Below are 6,512 nucleotides of genomic sequence, written 5' to 3' on the forward strand. Positions count from 1 at the left end.
GGGGAATAGATCCACACAGATCCCTGCAAATATGCTGAGCACTCGCCTCAAAACACGACTCCACCTTCACCCGAAACTTAACTCTTACGTGATTATCTGTATTACCTCGACACTGGAAAACCAGGTTTTTCTTTTTTCTGTGCCAGTTACCCAATGTACATTTGTGCTGTAGATGAGAGCTGAGGACCTTCCTGCCCTCCAAGATTATAGTAAAGTTAGAGGCATGTTATGTGGTTCCCAAATATTTGGGAACTTTCTAGGTATCTTTCTGTTACTGATTTCTAATTTAAAAGCATATGGTCAGAGGATACACTATGTATGACTTGATACTTTTGAATCTATTGAGACTTACTTTGAGGCCCAGAAGAGGACCTATCTTGGTGAATGTTCTATGTCCACTTGAAAGGAAACTATCTTCTGTTTTGTTGAGTGGAGTGTTCCATCTGTAACTGCCAGTTAGGTCAAGTTGGTTGGTATTGTTGTCCAAGTCTTTCTAATTTGCTGTTAATGTCATCCAGAGTATGTTTTCATATCAGACATTGTAGGTTTCATCTACAGAAGTTTGTTTTCAGTCTGTTTTTATATCTTCTTGTCTTTACTTATTTTTTGTACATATGGAATACAATTATAATAACTGGTTTAATGTGCTTCTGTACCAACTCTAACATCTGTGTCATTTCTGGGTCAGTTTCAGTTGGTTGATTATTTTTCTTTTCATGGGTCATGTTTTCCTGTCTCTTTACAAATCTAAATAATCTTTTTTCAGATGCTAGAGATTGTGAATATTATCTTGTTGAGTGGTGGATATTTTTATAATCCTATAAGTGTCTTTGGTTCTGGGATGCAGTTAAAATTATTTGGCAACAGTCTGAGCCTTTTGGTCTTGTTTTCATGATTTGTTAGGCAGGTCCACAGCAGGGTCAGTCTAGGGCTAATTATTCCGCAATACTGAGGAAATAACTTCTGGAACACCAAACCCGCATGAGTTATGAGCTTTTCCTGTCCAGCTGGTAGAACCGGCACTATAATTGGCCCTCTGTAAGCACTGGGCAATGTTGCCTCTGGTATTTTCAGGTTGTTCCTTCCCTGTCCTTGGGTAGTTTCTCCATATGATGTACTCATCACTACTCTTTTTTTTTTTTAACCAAAAAACATTTTTTTTTTCATTTAAAAAAGTATTTAGAACACATAAAACAAGGCAACATTTATTCTTTTTTCTCATCTTCTGGTATGGGATCTGTTGGTGACTCCTCCACTGTTGCGCTGTTGCTCTCCGAGCCAGTGTTACTATCACTGCTTCCTTCCTCTGTCATACTGTCGATCCCTTCCTGCCCACTCTCCTTGTCTTAAGGAGTAGATGTGCCTTCTTCACCGTTCTGTTGGCTCTCTGTCATTTCTTCAAGGTATGTCTTCTCTCCATTGGAATGTTGGAGAAACAAGCCCCTGTTTCTCCACCTTGTTGGAATGGAGTCATTCCTACTGACAGTTGACTTTTTTTTTTTTTGAGATGGAGTCTGGCTCTGTGGCCTGGGCGGGAGTGCAGTGGCCGGATCTCAGCTCACTGCAAGCTCCGCCTCCCGGGTTCATGCCATTCTCCTGCCTCAGCCTCTGGAGTAGCTGGGACTACAGGAGCCCGCCACCTCACCCGGCTAGTTTTTTGTATTTTTTAGTAGAGACGGGGTTTCACCATGTTAGCCAGGATGGTACCTTTTTATTTATTAGGAGAATTCAGCTAAACGTATTATGTAGAAATGATTGACCAGTTAATTGTTACATATAACATGTGGATTATGGTCTGAGTACCTTTAGGAACCCCATTCACACTAGGAAGGGGCACTTTGTTGGAGAATTTTAGTGTTTGAAGAGAATTTGGTATAAAGTAAAAATGTAGCCAGTTCAACTGCGGAATAAAAGAACATAGACATACCTGACCAGACAAAAGCTTTCCAAATGTTAGGAGACAGGAAGTAAATAAAGTAGAAAACTTAGAGGCACTTAGCTTGGTCTGCTGCCTCCTCCCTTTCCTCCTGCCTTTTCCAGGCCTGTTCCTCTGCCTGTGCAATCTCAGCTGCAATTTTCTCCATATCCACTTCTACCTTCAGATCGCACAACCTTTTAAGTTATTGCTAAATGAATCTGTGCTTTCCAGGAATTTCCTCCTCTTCTCCTGGTATCGTTCCTCTATTAGAAGTTCAGCTTCTAGTTTTCACTGATGAACCATTAAGGACTGGATCTGTCGTTTGAGGACCTGCATTCTAGCTGTTGTGGACCTGCATTCTAGCAGTTGTGACAACTGACCAAACGTCTAGCACCACACTGTCACTAAGGATTTCATTGACGAGGCTGTGGTTTCTCTGGAAACAGGCAGTGGCTGTGTGCTTCATTGAAAAGCCATCATTCATAATCACCTGGATCTTCAGCAGCCTGAATGCTCATGGAAGGTTCTCCTTTCTCTATGTGAGACCGTCTCTGTTGACTTTCTTCCTCTAAAGCAGCTTCTGCACAACTTTTTGCATTTATGTAAGCCAGGTACACGGGGGAATTATGACAGGCCTTCATAGATTCATTGTGCTCTATCTTTTCTGCTTTGTATTCATTTAAATATTCTTGTTTTTCTTCATCAGTGAGATCTCACCACGTGCCACCAATAATCTTGCCAATCTCCCATAACTTTAGGTCAGGGTTGGAAGCCTCAACTTGGTCCCAGACCTTTCTGCTGTACCCCATGTAGGATATCCGCAGCTTATTTAGTGGCTTTGGTGGTTTTGGAATCATAATACCAGAGGATGCCTGACCCGGCTGTTGGCACCCGGGTTCCCTCCCAGCCTGTAGTTGTTGTGGGCGAGATGACTGTATGGACTATATCCCGCAAACCCTGGTGTGCTGGGCATTTGTTTTGCAGGAGCTGGGGTGGGAGGTGGGGGCATAAGGTGGTCTTTTTGACATTTTAGAAGATTAAATTCTCGGTTCCTAAGAATGAATCTGAGACACTGCAGGCAGAAAAAGCGCCCGCAGCTCCAGCTTCGCTTCCCTTTGTCCTCTCATCACTACTCTTATGAGTACTTGAGAGACGGCCCTCTGGGGTTCTCCCTTTATGGAAATTTCTCTGTCTAGTACTCTGTCATAGGAACATTGGCCCCATAGATCTTTCCAAAGTACCAGCTCCTTCTCAAGTCAGAGTGTCCTCCAGGATCCTTCTCAGTCCGCCCTCTCTGCCCTGTGGTCTGGAAACTCTCCAAAGGCAGTAAGCTGGGGCAACTGTTGTGTTCACCTCATTTGTTTCCCACCTCTTGGGGTCATTGTCTTTCATTGTGTCATGCCTGATGTCTTAAAAACTGTTTTATGTATTTTTAAGTTATTTTCTTTTTAATTTTCGATGTGGTTTTAGGTAGGGGGGTAAATTTAGTCCCCATGACTCCCTCTTGGCCGGAAGTTAAAGTCTCCCGTGGGTAAATTCGATTATAAGATTTCTGCAAATTTGGAGACTTATCATGGCCTGGCTATCTTTTGGTTTCTGTTTTTGCCTATCATGTCTTCATTCAGCATTGTGCAGATCTAACAGGAAATCTAATACCTTCTTTGCTACACACACATACCTCTTACACAAAACATTCACGTTGAGAATCTATCAAAGATTTTTGTGAGTGATAAAAGAGGGGTTTATATTGAATTTATTCATACATTGCCAAATTGCTTATATGGCTTTATTGTACTTAAAATTCTCCTTGGCTATCTGACACCTGGGATGGCTCTCTGAATTTCACCCGGAAGTCAGAAGTATATTCTGACTTCTCTCTTTTCTTCTCTTTCTCTTTATCATTTTTCTCCCTTCACGCCTCTTTTTCTGTTTTCTCCTCCAGGCCTTCTTAAGAAACCCAAACACAGACCGGGCGCAGTGGCTCATGCCTGTAATCCTAACACTTTGGGAGGCCAAGGTGGGCGGATCACCTGAGGTCAGGAGTTCAAGACCAGCCTGGCCAACATGGTGAAACCCTGTCTCTACTAAAAATACAAAAATTAGCTGGGCGTGGTGGCACATGCTTGTAATCCCAGCTACTCAGGAGGCTGAGGCAGGAGAATCACTTGAGCCCGGGAAGTAGAGGTTGCAGTGAGCTGAGATCATGCCACTGTACTCCAGCCTGGCTGACAGAGCAAGATTCTGCCTCAAAAAAAAAAAAAAAAAAGAAAAAAAAAAAGGAAAAAAAAAGTGAGAAAAAAAAAAAAAAAGAAAGAAACCCAAACACAAATATTTTTCCTTGCCTCAGTTTGGGCTTTTTTTTTGTTTGTTTAAGTTCAGTTCCTAGCTATATTCATACCCTTTTGGCTACATCTTCAACTCCAAGTTTATATAAACTCAAGAATAATGATAGCTAATATTTACTATGATCAACTGTGATCTATTATGCTAAATCTTTTGCAAAGATGGTGATTCTTCTGACTGACACTCTTGTGGCTAACAGTTCTTCACAATCCTATGCGTACATGCCATCACCATCATCAAGAGATAGAGTCTATATTCTTTCCCCCTTGCATCTGTGCTGCCCTTTTGACTTTCTTTGACCAGTAGAATGCAGTGCAAGTCCCACTGGTGACTTCTGTAGATGAAAATTACAATGTCTGATGTGAAAACACACACTGGATGAGATTAACAGCAGATTTAGAAAGGATGTAGTAGACTTCAACAACAATATCCACCAATTTGACCCAATTGGTTGTTATAGAGCTAATTGGAAAGTTATAGATAAAACATTCCTCTCAACATTTCAAGTTGAAATAGAACATTCAAGTGGACATAGAACATTCACCAAGACAGATCATATTCTGGGCCTTAAAATAAATCTCAATAAATTTGAAAGTATCAAGTCATACAAAGTGTATTCTCTGACCACATGCTATTAAATTAAAAATGAATAACAGAAAGATCCCTAGAAAATTCCCAAATATTTGGAAACTACATAAGATGCCTTTGATTTTATCATAATCTTGAAGAGTTCCAGAGTCCAGCCTTAAGATGCCTGGAAGCTTCTATATCTCTCTTTGAGCCCTGAGCCACCATGTGATGAAAAGTCTGATAATTCTGCTGAAGATACTATGAAGGGAAAGGTCTAGCCTGCCTCCAACTATTCCAGCCCCTCATGCTGAAGCATATGAGTGAAGCCATACCGAACCATCCAGCCCGAATTGAGGCTCTATATGACTGTAGCCGCATGAATAAATTCAGGTGACATCAGCAGTCTAACCACTCAGCTGAGCCCAGCCAAGATTATAGATATTTGAGCAAATATGTGATTGGTTTAAAACATTAAGTTTTAGGGTGCTTTCTTAAGCAGTAATAAATAAGAAATGCTTATTGTGGGGATCATTACAAATGTTGTCTTATTAAATTCAGTCTTAGCAGGTATGTGAGGCAGGTACTATTATCATTCACATTTTACAGGTGAGAAAACTGAGTATTAGCAAAGTTAAGAAACTTTCTAGATGTTACCTAGCTAACAAATTGTTAAGCAGGGATTTGACAACAAGTTGTCCGATTTCAAAACTGTACTGCACATTAAAGTTATAATGGTATTCCATATATACAAAAAATGTGAAGACAGGAAGATAAAAAAAGAGACTGAAAACAAACTTCTGTAGATGAAACCTACAATGTCTGATATGAAAACATACTCTGGATGAGATTAACAGCAGATTAGAAAGACTTGGACAACAATGTCAACCAACTTGACCGAACTGGCAGTTACAGATGGAACACTCCACTCAACAAAACAGAAGATAGTTTCCTTTCAAGTGGACATAGAACATTCACCAAGATAGGTCCTATTCTGGGCCTTAAAGTAAGTCTCAATAAATTCAAAAGTATCATGCTGGGCGCGGTGGCTCAAGCCTGTAATCCCAGCACTTTGGGAGGCCGAGACAGGTGGATCACGAGGTCAGGAGATCGAGACCATCCTGGCTAACCTGGTGAAACCCCGTCTCTACTAAAAAAATACAAAAAATTAGCCGGGTGAGGTGGCGGGCGCCTGTAGTCCCAGCTACTCGAGAGACTGAGGCAGGAGAATGGCGTGAACCTGGGAGGCAGAGCTTGCAGTGAGCTGAAATCCAGCCACTGCACTCCAGCCTGGGCGACAGAGCGGGACTCCATCTCAAAAAAAAAAAAAAAAAAAAAAAAATTAAATTCAAAAGTATCAAGTCATATACAATGTATTTTCTGACTATATACTTTTAAATTAGAAACCAGTAACAGAAAGATACCTAGAAAGTTCCCAAATATTTGGGAACCACATAACATGCCTCTAACTTTACTATAATCTTGAAGGGCAGGAAGGTCCTCAGCTCTCATCTACAGCACAAATGTACATTGGGTAACTGGCACGGAAAAAAGAAAAACTTGGTTTTCCAGTGTCGAGGAAATACAGATAATCACGTAAGAGTTAAGTTTCGGGTGAAGGTGGAGTCGTGTTTTGGGGCGAGTGCTCAGCATATTTGCAGGGATCTGTGTGGATCTATTCCCC

At 41.1% G+C, this 6,512-nt stretch overlaps 1 pseudogene; it reads right to left on the bottom strand.

Annotated features, from left to right (window-relative positions):
* Nucleotides 1-1,205: 1,205 nt before the first annotated feature.
* Nucleotides 1,206-2,946, bottom strand: LOC111554814 (annotated as a pseudogene).
* Between the last annotated feature and the right edge of the window lie 3,566 nt (nucleotides 2,947-6,512).

Source organism: Piliocolobus tephrosceles, unplaced genomic scaffold, assembly GCF_002776525.5.
Source record: "Piliocolobus tephrosceles isolate RC106 unplaced genomic scaffold, ASM277652v3 unscaffolded_21056, whole genome shotgun sequence".
Lineage (NCBI taxonomy): Eukaryota > Metazoa > Chordata > Mammalia > Primates > Cercopithecidae > Piliocolobus > Piliocolobus tephrosceles.